At 38.1% G+C, this 12,473-nt stretch overlaps 1 protein-coding gene across 6 annotated transcripts in view; it reads right to left on the bottom strand.

Annotated features, from left to right (window-relative positions):
• Positions 1 to 12,473, bottom strand: part of ADAMTS6 (ADAM metallopeptidase with thrombospondin type 1 motif 6) — a 328,215-nt gene that overhangs the window by 96,914 nt on the left and 218,828 nt on the right. The gene's annotated exons all lie outside the window — the stretch shown is intronic.

Raw genomic sequence — 12,473 nt, 5'->3', positions numbered from 1 at the left:
TTCATTTACTTCTTCCTCTACAGGAAAACAACATATTCTTAGCAGATTGTACCCTCTTTGTTGAGGGAGTTTGAAATCCAACCCCTGCCCTGCTTAGCAAGTCATGCATTTGACAAGGGACTGTGAAAGGATACATTTTTATGTGTTCACCCAGATGGGCATCTTTTTATAAATTACACAAAGGTACCATACACGCTAACAAAAGCCTTGCTTCTATACCCTCTTTTAAAAGTTGCAAATAGATTTCCTGATTCCCTAGTTATCAGATAGTACTGATAAAGTAATTCATACTAGGGCATTCAAATAAAGTTAAATTTAGTGGTCAATGCCTGTAGTGAAGCATCTCAACCTCAGTTTTTATTCAACTTTCTTCTCTTTTTTCTCCCAAATAGTTTCTGATTTTTTTCACTATATATTTACTTTTAAAGCAAAAGAAAACAAAGGGCAGATAACCCACATTGTCCAGACAAACTTGAATCTAGTGTCATGCTTGATACCATAATCTTTTATGCAGGTTTTAAAAATTAAAGTTACTTGTATATGCCTTAACTAGTCTGAATTTAATTAAAATGCCATCTACCTATATCAAAACTCTTTCCCCGAGTTTATAAACACATTAAAAAACAGGTCAGGCATAATGGCTCACTCCTGTAATCCGAGCACTTTGAGAAGCCAAGGCAGGGTGGATCGCTCAAGTTCAGGAGTTTGAGACCAGCCTGGACAACATGGCAAAACCCTACAAAAAATACAAGAATTAGTCGGGTATGGTGGCCCATGCCTGTAGTCCCAGCTACTTGGGAGGCTGAGGTGAGAGGATTGCTTGAGCCTGGGTGGCAGAGGTTGCAGTGAGTCCAGATCATACCACTGCACTCCAGCCTGGGCAACAGAGCCTGACTCTGTCTCCAAAAAAAGGTTAACAAACAAACTTTTACTTTGTAATTTTTAAAAGTATTTTTAAAGCACAAAATAAACAAACAAGCTCTATTTTGTGCTTAAAACCTAGTCCTTATTTCTCAAAACATAATATAATAAATACAATATACCATAAATATATAAATATAATACACCATAAAATTCATATTAACTTAAGAAAGATTACCAAGATATTGTTCCTGTTTTTTGCTGTGTGTGTGTGTGCGCGCGCGCGCGCGCGCGCGCGTGTGTGTGTGTGTATGTTACAGGTAGTTAGATAGGCATGAGCAGGGCAGGAAAGGATTTTCCTCCACCCACTAGGAATGTCAGGTGACAGTTTGGCAATTATCATATTGCCTCTCTAAAAGTGATAAATTGGCAGCTGGCGCCAGGGACAGGCCATTTCCTGATGGTCCACACCTGTTGCACTAAAGTGTTAACTGAATGCAAGTGCCGGGGAGAAGCAACTTCCTGGGCATGCACATTAAGAGACAAAATGGTGGAGTATGACCTTCCAGGGTCACTCCACCAGAAAAGGGAAGAAAAGCTTCAGATGGGAATGCGTACAACTTCCTAAACACACTGGGAATGCTCACCTCCCAAGGGCAGGAGGGTACTGCATATGTGGGCAGCCCACCCTAAGGGAAGAATCATGAGAAAGGGGCCAGCCTATTAAGTTCTAGGATGAAGGTTAAACACTGCACTTGACCTCGGTGCCCACTTGAGTCTCTTCCAAGCATCCTTTCCTTTCCTTTCTTTCCTGTTCTAAAGCCTTTTAAATAAACTAAACTTCTACTCCAGTTCTGAAACTTGCCTCAGTCTCTTTTTCTGCCTTATGCCCCTCAGTTGTATTCTTTCTTCTGAGGAGGCAAGAATTGAGGTTGCTGCAGACCCATAGGAATTCACCACTGGTAACTGGGATACCTTCTACCAGTAACATATATAAAGTATGTTTATAAGAATAAAGTGATTGACACATATTTGTTTTCTAATTATAATTTAAGACATGATTATAACACTGTTCGTCAATGGATTAACTCTGTACCTTGTCTTCACTTACCCTGCAACTCTCCCTGAGGGCAAGATGTGTAGTTTCAGAATGTTTTCAGCTATCTGGTTCTCAGCTATCTGGTGAGGTTACACTGGAAGTAAGACAATGTCTAACGTGACCCAATTCTTTCAGAGAAGCTTACCTTGCCACACCCACCTCCCAAGGGCTTAATCTCTTTTAAGAGCACTAGATAGAAATTCCATGCTTTACTGGACATAAAAATTTCCAGTGTGGAAATAAAAATTTCTTTACTGTGTAAGAGTTCACAGCACTAGCCTGTTGCTAAGCTTTAGTTTCCTCTTTTTAAAAATACTTGTCTTTCCTCTCCAGAAAAGTGATTTGAAGATTTGATGAGGTATTGAATACCAATTAGGTACCAGAAATAGCACTAGATGTTTTATGTATGTTACTTCTTTTAATTGTCAAACAACTCTGCAAGTTTCATAGAGCCTATTTATATAAGAGTCAACTGAAATTTAGAGAGGTTAGGTGATTTGCCAAGGTCAAATAGCAACATGTGTCACAGTCAGGATTCACACTCAAGTCAATTTAACTTCCAACTGCATGCTTTTATTTTCACCACAATCTTACTTCCAAATATATAATTTTCCTGTCTGCCACAACCAAAGCAAAAACACTGTTTAATGATCTTAGGCAATGCATTGAAAAGGAAAAAAATTGCTGAATAATATACTCCTCTAGCAGAGCTGACTGAGAACACACCCAAGTACTACATAACCCATACTTAAATCTTAGAACAGACCACAAATGACCTGGAAAACCCTTTTCCTCCATATATTTTTTATAGCTTTTATGCATAAAGAAGGGAAATCAAATGTTTAATATGCAAGAATAATGTGCCTTTCCATCCCAGCCAAAGCAGAGCTTATATGTTTCACCAGACGTTCTATCATAATCATATTATCAAGTAAACACCAAATCACCAGTAATATGGAATAAGAAAAATACAAAGATCATTTTGGTTTTGGAAAACAACTAAGCACCAGGAAACTCCTTTTAGAAATGTGGAAAAGTCCTTTTCATAGTAGCTAATATTTCTTCTTTAGGCTTTGATATAAAATTTGGTTTATAACTTTTATATAGCCATATTTTTACTCTTTACAAAAATTAAGTTGTCTAGTATTCACAACACTAACCTTTAACTTCTGCTACTTAAAATAGTTATAATATGTACATCAATTTTTATCCTCTTAGAATATTCTGCATGATAGTTTTAAGTCATTTGAATGAAAAATTGTTCAGAAAAACAGAAATGCCTGATTAGTAGTCAGTGTTCTTTAGGCCAGTAAAAAGAAGATTCCATATACATAATAATTAAAAGTATATTTTTGAGCAGCTCCTAAGCAAACATTTTTCAGAAGATTGAGCACAGATCTGGGGTCTTCACTTTTCATAATGGCTCTGCCAGAAAATCATGTTAGTTTCTACCTTTGCATATTTATAAAAACTGTCAGGACCTAATCAACCATTTATCTCTATGTGCAAAAACAAGAACTGTGTCCTCAACCAATGAACTCTCAAGCATTATGAGTTCCATAAAATTCTGCCCTCCAAACCCAGGTTCCACAAGGCCATGTGTATTAGATTAGCTCATGATGCCAAAAACTCTATTGTAGTTCCTGGCTTAATAGAAGGACCAAATTTTATACAGTTCTCCTATATATCTTTAATAAATGCTCCTGGTTTCTCAGTAGCTTCAAGATGAAAAGTATATTAATTTGTTCCTACTGCAGCTATTGTCTTTACCTGTTATTCCAGCCTGGAGACCATAATGTGTATATCAAAGAAAGGGTCCTTGTGTAGCTGCTTTTGAAGACTTCCTAGGGTGAAAAACAGTGATACAGGAAACAAACCGCCCATCCAACACATCCTGATGCAACTAATCAGCCTCAGAGTCTAGTAACTGAATACCTTTGGCATCTAGGCTGGTTATGTTGCTGTTGAGAGTGGGCAGGCCAATTTTACAGCTTGACATCCTTTTCTGATCTATTCTTAAATTCTTAGAATGAAAGTTTTGTCTTCATAAGTTGCTTCTTCTATCCCTGTGGATCTTTTCTTTGAAATTGGGTTAAGAGGGATAGGAGTTAATGGCAACACTGTTCCCTTTCCACCAAAGAGCTCTCTTCTCTTCCTACCATTTCTATACCTTTTAAGTGTTTGGGGTAGAAATTAAAACAGCATTAGAAAGAAACTGCAGATATACTGTTTTTGTGCTTGCTACTTTTTAAGACTACTTGGCCTATGTTGACTCTAGGTCCTAATTTCTCCATTAACCTAAGCAAAAAGAGTCCTACAAGCCTTGTATGTTTCAGTCTGATTCACCAGTGTAGGGATCCACACAGGAGGAATACCAAAGCTTCAAAATAATAAAGTATTCCTTTTTGGTTGTGGATGTATCTCCTTTTGTCATGACCACATGACATTATGAATCTTAGAACTGATAATATTTGTCTCTTTACTTGGGTTACTAGGAAGCTCAGAGCAAAATTTGTGACCAATCTTTTTTTTTTTTCTTTTTCTGAGATGGAGTCTCACTCTGTTACCCAGGCTGGGGTGCAGTGGCACGATCTTGGCTCACTGCAACCTCTGCCTCCCAGGTTCACACCGTTCTTCTGCCTCAGCCTCCCGAGTAGCTGGGACCACAGACGCCTGGTTAATTTTTTGTATTTTTAGTAGAGACGGGGTTTCACCGTGTTAGCCAGGATGGTCTCAATCTCCTGACCTCGTGATCTGCCCACCTCGGCCTCCCAAAGTGCTGGGATTTTATAGGCGTGAGCCACCGCACCCAGCCGTGACCCATCTTTTTTAAGTGGAAGAACCTTGTGGTACATATTTAACATACTGCTTAAAATATACATTATATATATATACATATATATATATATATATATATACACACACATAGTTTTTTTTTTTTTTTCTAAGACAGAGTCTTGCTCTGTTGCCCAGGCTGGAGTGCAGTGGCACGATCTCGGCTCACTGCAACCTCCACCTCCTGGGTTCAGGCAATTCTCTGCCTCAGCCTCCTGAGTAGCTGGGATTACAGGTGCCCGCAACCATGCCCAGCTAATTTCTTGTATTTTTAGTAGAGATGGTGTTTCACCATCTTGGCCAGGCTGGCCTTGAACTCCTGACCTCATGATCCACCCGCCTTGGCCTCCCAAAGTGCTGGGATTACAGGCGTGAGCCGTTGTGCCTGGCCAATTTTATATATATTTTAAATTATATATATTTATATTATTTTCCTTTTCCTCTGATCTTCTAATTTATTTTTTAGTTTTGATTTTAATATAGTGCTATAAGCTAACAACTCCAATCAGAGTTATAACTAATAACAATTATTATATGTAAAACCATGAGAACCATGCAGTAATCCATAGCACCAACTACTCAGCCACAGAAATGAGAGGATCAAGACTACTATATTACATGGGCTATGTAGAATGGGTTGCAAGGTCTTAAAAGGAATTCAGGTAAAATCTATTGAACACAGTTGAATCAGCCTAATATTCTGGATTTTCTATTTTCTTTTCTGTTTCTTTTTTTCTATTTTTTATTTGTTGAGACAGGGTCTCTGTCACCCAGGCTGGAGGGTAGTGAGCCTCTCAGCTTACTGTACCCTCAACCTCCCGGGCTCAGGTGATCCTCCCATTTCAGCCTCCCAAGTAGCTGGGACTACAGGCATGCACCATCATGCCCAGCTAATTTCTATATTTTTTGTAGAGATGGTCTCTTGCCATGTTGCCCAGACTTGTCTCAAACTCCTGGGCTCAAGTGATCCACCTGCCTCCGCCTCCCAAAGTGCTGGGATTGATTACAGGCATGAGCCATGGTACCTAGCCAATTTTCTATTTTCTATTGTAACTTACACTTTGAGCATACATTAGAAAACACACAGCAAGTCTCAAAGATTCATGGCAATAAAGAACTCTGGTTCTCCAGCTGTTTGGCTATCTGACATTATCTTATTTTTTTGAGCACTGATTAGAAAATTCTTTCAGGATCATTTGAACTTATTCTTTGTATTACTTCTAATTAAGTTTCAAGAAAAGTTTTGGGATTGCAAATGACCAAGGCAAAAACGCTTATGAATTGTTATCTAGTCCTTGACTGTCAAATTAATTTTAACTAGTTGGAAAGTTTTCTTTCAAATCTTATTTATAAGACCATTCAATGTGATATGCGTAGTATTAAATTATGTAAAATATGTACTAAGGCAGGAAGCTGGTTTGATAAAAGAAAGGTATATTCTTTTAAATCCTTTAAATTGGGGTGGCTCACACATAACAGACACCTAGGCATCATTGGAAAAAAGAACATTTAAACTATTATACATTTAGAAAAAGCATCAAAGTTAATTTAAAGAACACAGACATAATACCATACTGTTCCAATAGTAACACCTATTCTTTGTTAACTGGAAAATACTAAAGTCTTGCTTACATTACTCAATCTTTTTTTTTTTTTTTTTTGAGACAGGATCTCCCTCTGTCATCCAGCCTGGGGTGCAGTGATGCGATCTTGGCTCACTGCAACCTCCGCCTCCTCGGCTCAAGCGATCCTCCCACCTCAGCCTCCCAAGTAGCTAGGACTACAAGCACACACCACCATGCCCAGCTAATTTTTGTATTTTTTGTAGAGAAGGGGTTTCGCCATGTTGCCCAGGCTGGTCTCAAACTCCTGACCCCAAGTGATCCCGCTCACCTTGGTCTCCCAAAGTGCTGGGATTACAGAAGCAAGCCACCACGCACGGCCACATTACTCAATCTTAACTCCAATCACCTCACCTTTTATGATTTATTATTAAATTCCATAGGTTATATAAGCTGTTAGAATAGATTTTTAAAATGTAGACGCTTCTGCTCTAATATGACACACACGCATTCATGAAAAATCTCTTTCCTCAAAATTGCACACTAAAAATAACAGGCATATGGGAAAAATTGGGTTAGAGGCTGACGATTCAAAGACAGGGCATTAAAACAAAAAGAAAAAAACTATAATAAAATACTAGCACAATATTTTAAACACATGGCAAATTCCTAGCAAAGAAATACTGGAGTAAATGTAAGATTTTATCTTTTTGAAAACTTGAAAAAATAAGGAAAGCTTATCAGTTGAGTCTGCTGAGTTAGAGAAACAGGAGGCCAGTGTAGGAAAAACAGGCAGAAACACACAATAAGGGCTCCTATGACGCTACACGTGGCCAAACTGAGCAAAAAAAGGAATGTGGGGTGAATGGTCATCATGTGCAGTACAATTTTCCTTTGCTCCTCAGCTATGCTGATGTTGTTTGACTCCCACTGCTATGTTATTTAATATCACAAAATAATAATCAAATATAAGATAATTTGTGTTGCAGAAGCAAGTTTGTAAAAGAGCAAACTATACCAAAACTTTATATTATCATAGTTTTTCTAGATTTATGTTGAAAGAATGGAAATATAAAATACTCCACCAAACCAACTCACTACTGACAAGGAGGAGGAGAACTTCTCTCAGTATGGGAAGAGAATATGATTACAATAATATGTTTGGTACATAGTAGTGCTCAGTAAATGTCAGCAGCAGTTGCTCCTACTACTACCACTACTTCTGTGGCTACTACGTCTACTAGTAAAGATAGAAATTAAAATAGCTCTGAGGTAGACACCTGTGGCTTACCCAATATCCATTACTCTCTGCTTTCTTGCTAACAGAAGTTCAATATTTTGCTTACGAATCTCCTCTCAGGAAGGGTGACCCTAACCCCATTTTAGGGCAAATCACTACTAATCTAAACCAATTCCGGTAATCTCATTCCTTTTGTCAATGGCTGCTTTAAGGGTGGCCACAATGACCTCCTGGCAAATAAAACCTGAAGAAATTTTTTTTTAATGTTAATTTTTTTATTTCAATAGGTTTTTGGGGAACAGGTGGTGTTTGGTTACATGCCTAAGTTCTTTAGTGATGATTTCTGAGATTCTGCAGTGGACACTGCACCCAATGTGTAGTAGTTTATCCCTCAATCCCCTCCCACCCTTTCCCCCAAGCCCTCAAAGTCCATTGCATCATTCTTATGCCTTTGCATCCTCATAGCTTAGCTCCCACTTATGACTGAGAGCATATGATGTCTGAAAACCTGAAAAAAATTTGCTGAGGAGCAGCGGAGGAGATCCGGGAACAACTTTCGTAATACTTAAGAAACGACACTGGAACAGTTTATCTTTTCTCTTCCTCTCAATATCGTCAGGGCAGAAGTACTTTAGGTGCTTGGATGCTCTACTTATCTTTTTATGTTCCCCTTTCTCATAGAATTTGACCTCCTGACATCCCCTTCGTTATCTTGTCAGTTCTTTGCTAATTTTTAAATGATAAAAAAAAATCTTACTGAGCAATTTAAAAAAATAATTTTGTTAGAATAACCTAGTCTGTCATGACCAAAAATGGAAGTCTCTCTACATTTATGTATTTATTCATTTTTAATTTAATTTTTAAAATTTATTTATTTTGAGTCAGGGTCTCACTGTCACCCAGGCTGTAGTGTGGTGGTGTGATCATAGCTCACTGCAGCCTCAAACTCCTGGGCTCAAGTGATCCTCCCACCTCAACCTCCTGAGTAGTTGGTACTACAGGCATGAACCCTTTATGAGCTAACAGTGATTTGTTTTGAGAATTTTACACATAAAATTTACAATCTTCTTTATAACAAGAATTTTTCTGTTGCATAGCTAGACTGTCGAGCTCTGTACTGTCCTATATGGTTGCCACTAGCCACATGGGGCTGTTCAAATTAAAACTAATTAAACTTGGAATTTCTGTTCTTCAGCTGTACTAGCAACATTTCAAGTCCTTAATAGCTAATTTGGCTAGTGGCTATCGGGCTGGACAGTGCACACATACAATATTTTCATCACTGAAGAAAGTTCTGTTAGACAGTGCTAGTGTAGATTAGGTATTTGGGAAATTTTTATATATTAGATTACATTAAAGCAAGCCCCAGCTTAAACAAAATTACATTCAGACAACTTTATTAACTTGGATAGCATGAAAATACATTTTAGTATGACAGCAGAATTGTCTCAAGTTCTGAGCTAGTAGAGTCAATATTAATGAAGAAAACATAAATATATATGTATCCATAATATAATCTGCTGAAAGATGAAACAGAAGACAAAGATAGTAATAGAAATCTCAACCCACCAATAGTAAGTTCTACAATCTGAACATCTAACACATAACTCATGAATAAAATGCAACAAGCTGAGATGTTTGGCATTTTTTTCCTGTTACCATTATTCACATTACAGTATATAATACATATATCATTAGGGTCTAAATGTATGCCCAACCCTGCGATTATATAATAATGGAATGAGTTGGGAATTGAGAGGTGGGTTTGATTTTCTCACTCCTACCTAAAAGTGTGATATACTGTAGACAGGTATTCAGTTCTTCTACCCTTATATAAAACTTACATTCTTCTGAGATTCATACCATTCATCCAAATCACTATCTGGCTTCAAATCACTATCTGGCTTCACCCCTATCTGGTTTAATAAATCAGGGTCACTTTCTCTCTCTCTCTCTCTCTTTCTCTCTCTTTTTTTTTTTTTTGCTTAAGACAAGTTTTCACCATGTTGCCCAGGATGGTCTTGAACTCCTGGACTCAAGAGATCTGCCTGCCTCAGCCTCCCAAAGTGCAGGGATTATAGGCCTGAGCTACAGTGCCTCGCTTTCTCACTTATTAAGGAGTTTGATAGCCTGTTCACAGTATTACCCTATATTTTAAGTTCCAGTAGCATCCTGAGTGACTTTAACATCCACATGTTAAAGGTCCCCCTCCTCAAGACTTAAGTTCTTTGAACTCCTTTACCTCCAGTCAACTTAGGCACACACTCGCATGGCCACACTCCAGATTTGTCATCATTGAGAATATTCTCACTTGTCATATCTTTAATTCAAATACATTTCGTTCTCTTATCTCCTCACCTTCTATCTCTCTCACCCTGTATTTCCTACAATTCTGGTTCTTTGATTTTTATGGCTTTTTAAGTTAGGCCCTTAATTTATTCCCTGTTAGCCCTCTTTGGACTCCACTGTTTTTCCTAGCGCAGAGCCCATGGCTCAGCACTTCAACCATTCTTACCAATATCCTTACATTTTTCTTGATTTATTGTTCTGTTGTAATCTTGTCTTTCACCAATCCATTCTCATCTAAAGCATCAATCTGAGGCTCTTTCAATGGTTTCTTAATGTCTCAAGATAAAGATCACACTTCTTAGCCTCTAGGCCTTGCACTTAATTTTCCTTCTAAGATGCTCTCATTGTCACTTTTTTCTGGTCTCCTTAGATTTGCCCTTCATGTCTCTAGCTTCCTGTGGGACAAAGTCCTTAAAGTCCCTAATTAGGTTAGGTGCCATTCTACGCACTTTTATAGCATCCCATACTAATCCCATCATATCACTTACCACTCTGTATTATAATTTTCTGTACCTAAGTGATTTCCCAATAAATTTATAAGCTCTTTGAGGGCAGAGATTGTCTTTCTCACCCAAGCATGGTCTAATATACAATAGGCATTCAATTATTTTTTAAACAAATGAATAAATAATATTGGTAACTCTAAAAGATCATCATAATTGAAGCTACATGTAATTATTCCAAAATACTCCAAAATACAATTTTAATAGAATTAAATATGGCAAATCAACTATATAGGTGATAGAAGGGCAGAAAATAGAGTAGGGTAAGGAAGATTAGGAGTCCTAGAGTTGTAGGGAGTGGAGAGGGTTGCAATTTTAAATTCAGTACTCAGAATGGTCTCATTGAAAAGGTGACAGTTGAGTAAAGGTGAGGCGAGAGAGTTAACCACATAGATATTTTGGAAGAAGAGTACACAAGGCAAAGGGAATAGTCACTGCAAAAGCCCGAAGGTAGGAGCATGTCAGCCACGTTTAAGGAAGGAGACCTATGTTGCTGGAGCAGAGATAATGAGAAAGAAAATAGCAAGAGATGAGTTCAGAGAAGTAATGAAAGCCAGATTGTGTAGACCTTGCAGGCCATTGTAACGACTTTGGATTTAAGTAAAATGGGGAGCCACTGACGGGTTTTGAGTAAAAGATAATCTGATTCACTCTGCCTCCTATATTGAGGACTGTATAGTAAAGGGGAATCCTCATAAAAGGCTATTAGAGTAATCCTGTGAAAGATAATGGTAACTTAGACCAGAGTGGCAGTAGTGAAGTTAGGCAGCACCTACCATATACTTTGGAGGCAAAACTAATGGGATTTCCTGAGGAATTGGATATAAGCTATGAGACAGAAAAAGGTGTCAAGAAAGACTCTAGGATTTTTGGTGCAAGCCAAATGGAATTACATCTGAGATGGGAAAAACTGCCGGAAGAACGAGTAGAGAAAATGTTTTGGGGATAACAGTTGGACATGTTAAACATTAGATGTCCATTAAAAGTCTATTTAAATATAAGATATGAACCTGGAATTCATGAAAGAAGTACAGGCTGAAGATATAAATTTTTGGGTCAAATGGCAAATAAATGGTACAAAAGCAATGGAACCAGATAAGATCACCAAAGAAAAGAGTAGTGGTAGAGCAGAGACACAGGCCACTGACTAACTCCTGGGTACCCTAACATTGAAGTCAGAGTAAAGAGTAGTAGGAACTGGCCGGGCGTGATGGCTCACGCCTGTAATCCCATCACTTTGGGAGGCCGAGGTGGGTGGATCACCTGAGGTCAGGAGTTCCAGACCAGCCTGGCCAACGTGGTGAAACCCCAGTCTCTACTAAAAAGTGTGTGTGTGTGTGTATATATAGATATATATGTATATATATAAAATTAGCCAGGTGTGGTGGCACACACCTGTAATCCAGCTACTTGGGAGGCTGAGGCAGGAGAATTGCTTGAATCCAGGAGACAGAGGTTACAGTGAGCCAAGATGGTGCCACTGCACTCCAGCCTGGCCTGGCCAACAGAGTAAGACTCTGTCTCAAAAAAAAAAGAGTAGGAGCCAATGAAAGAGGAAGAGGAGTAAGCATTAATGTAAAAGAACAACTAAAATGTTATAGTTTCCTGGAAGCCTATTGAAAGTGAAGTAGTAAGCTGAAGACTCAGAATTGACTATTAGATTTAACAGCATGGAAATCATCTGTGACTTAACAAGAGTATTTCCATAGAATGATCAAGGCAAAAACCTGATAGGAGCAATTCTAGAAAAAAAATGTGAAGAGAGGAAATGGATTCAGTAAGTATAGACAAGTCTTTTGAGAACATGGAAACAAGGCAATGGGAAAATAACTAGCATGGTTTTTTGGTTTGTTTGTTTACAGATAGGAGCATGTTTGTATGTCTATGAAAAAAATCCAGAAGAGAAGATGTTAGGACAATCATCTGCATATTTATAAAATCACCAAGAATTAAGACAGAAGTAGAGGTGGAGAGCATGAAAATGTTAGCAGTCTAATGACATTAATTAAAAGCTGTGGTTTTTA

Source organism: Symphalangus syndactylus, chromosome 18 (genome assembly GCF_028878055.3).
Source record: "Symphalangus syndactylus isolate Jambi chromosome 18, NHGRI_mSymSyn1-v2.1_pri, whole genome shotgun sequence".
Classification (NCBI taxonomy): domain Eukaryota; kingdom Metazoa; phylum Chordata; class Mammalia; order Primates; family Hylobatidae; genus Symphalangus; species Symphalangus syndactylus.
The sequence above is the reverse complement of the archived record's forward strand: the minus strand, read 5'-3'. Positions and strand labels throughout refer to the sequence as shown.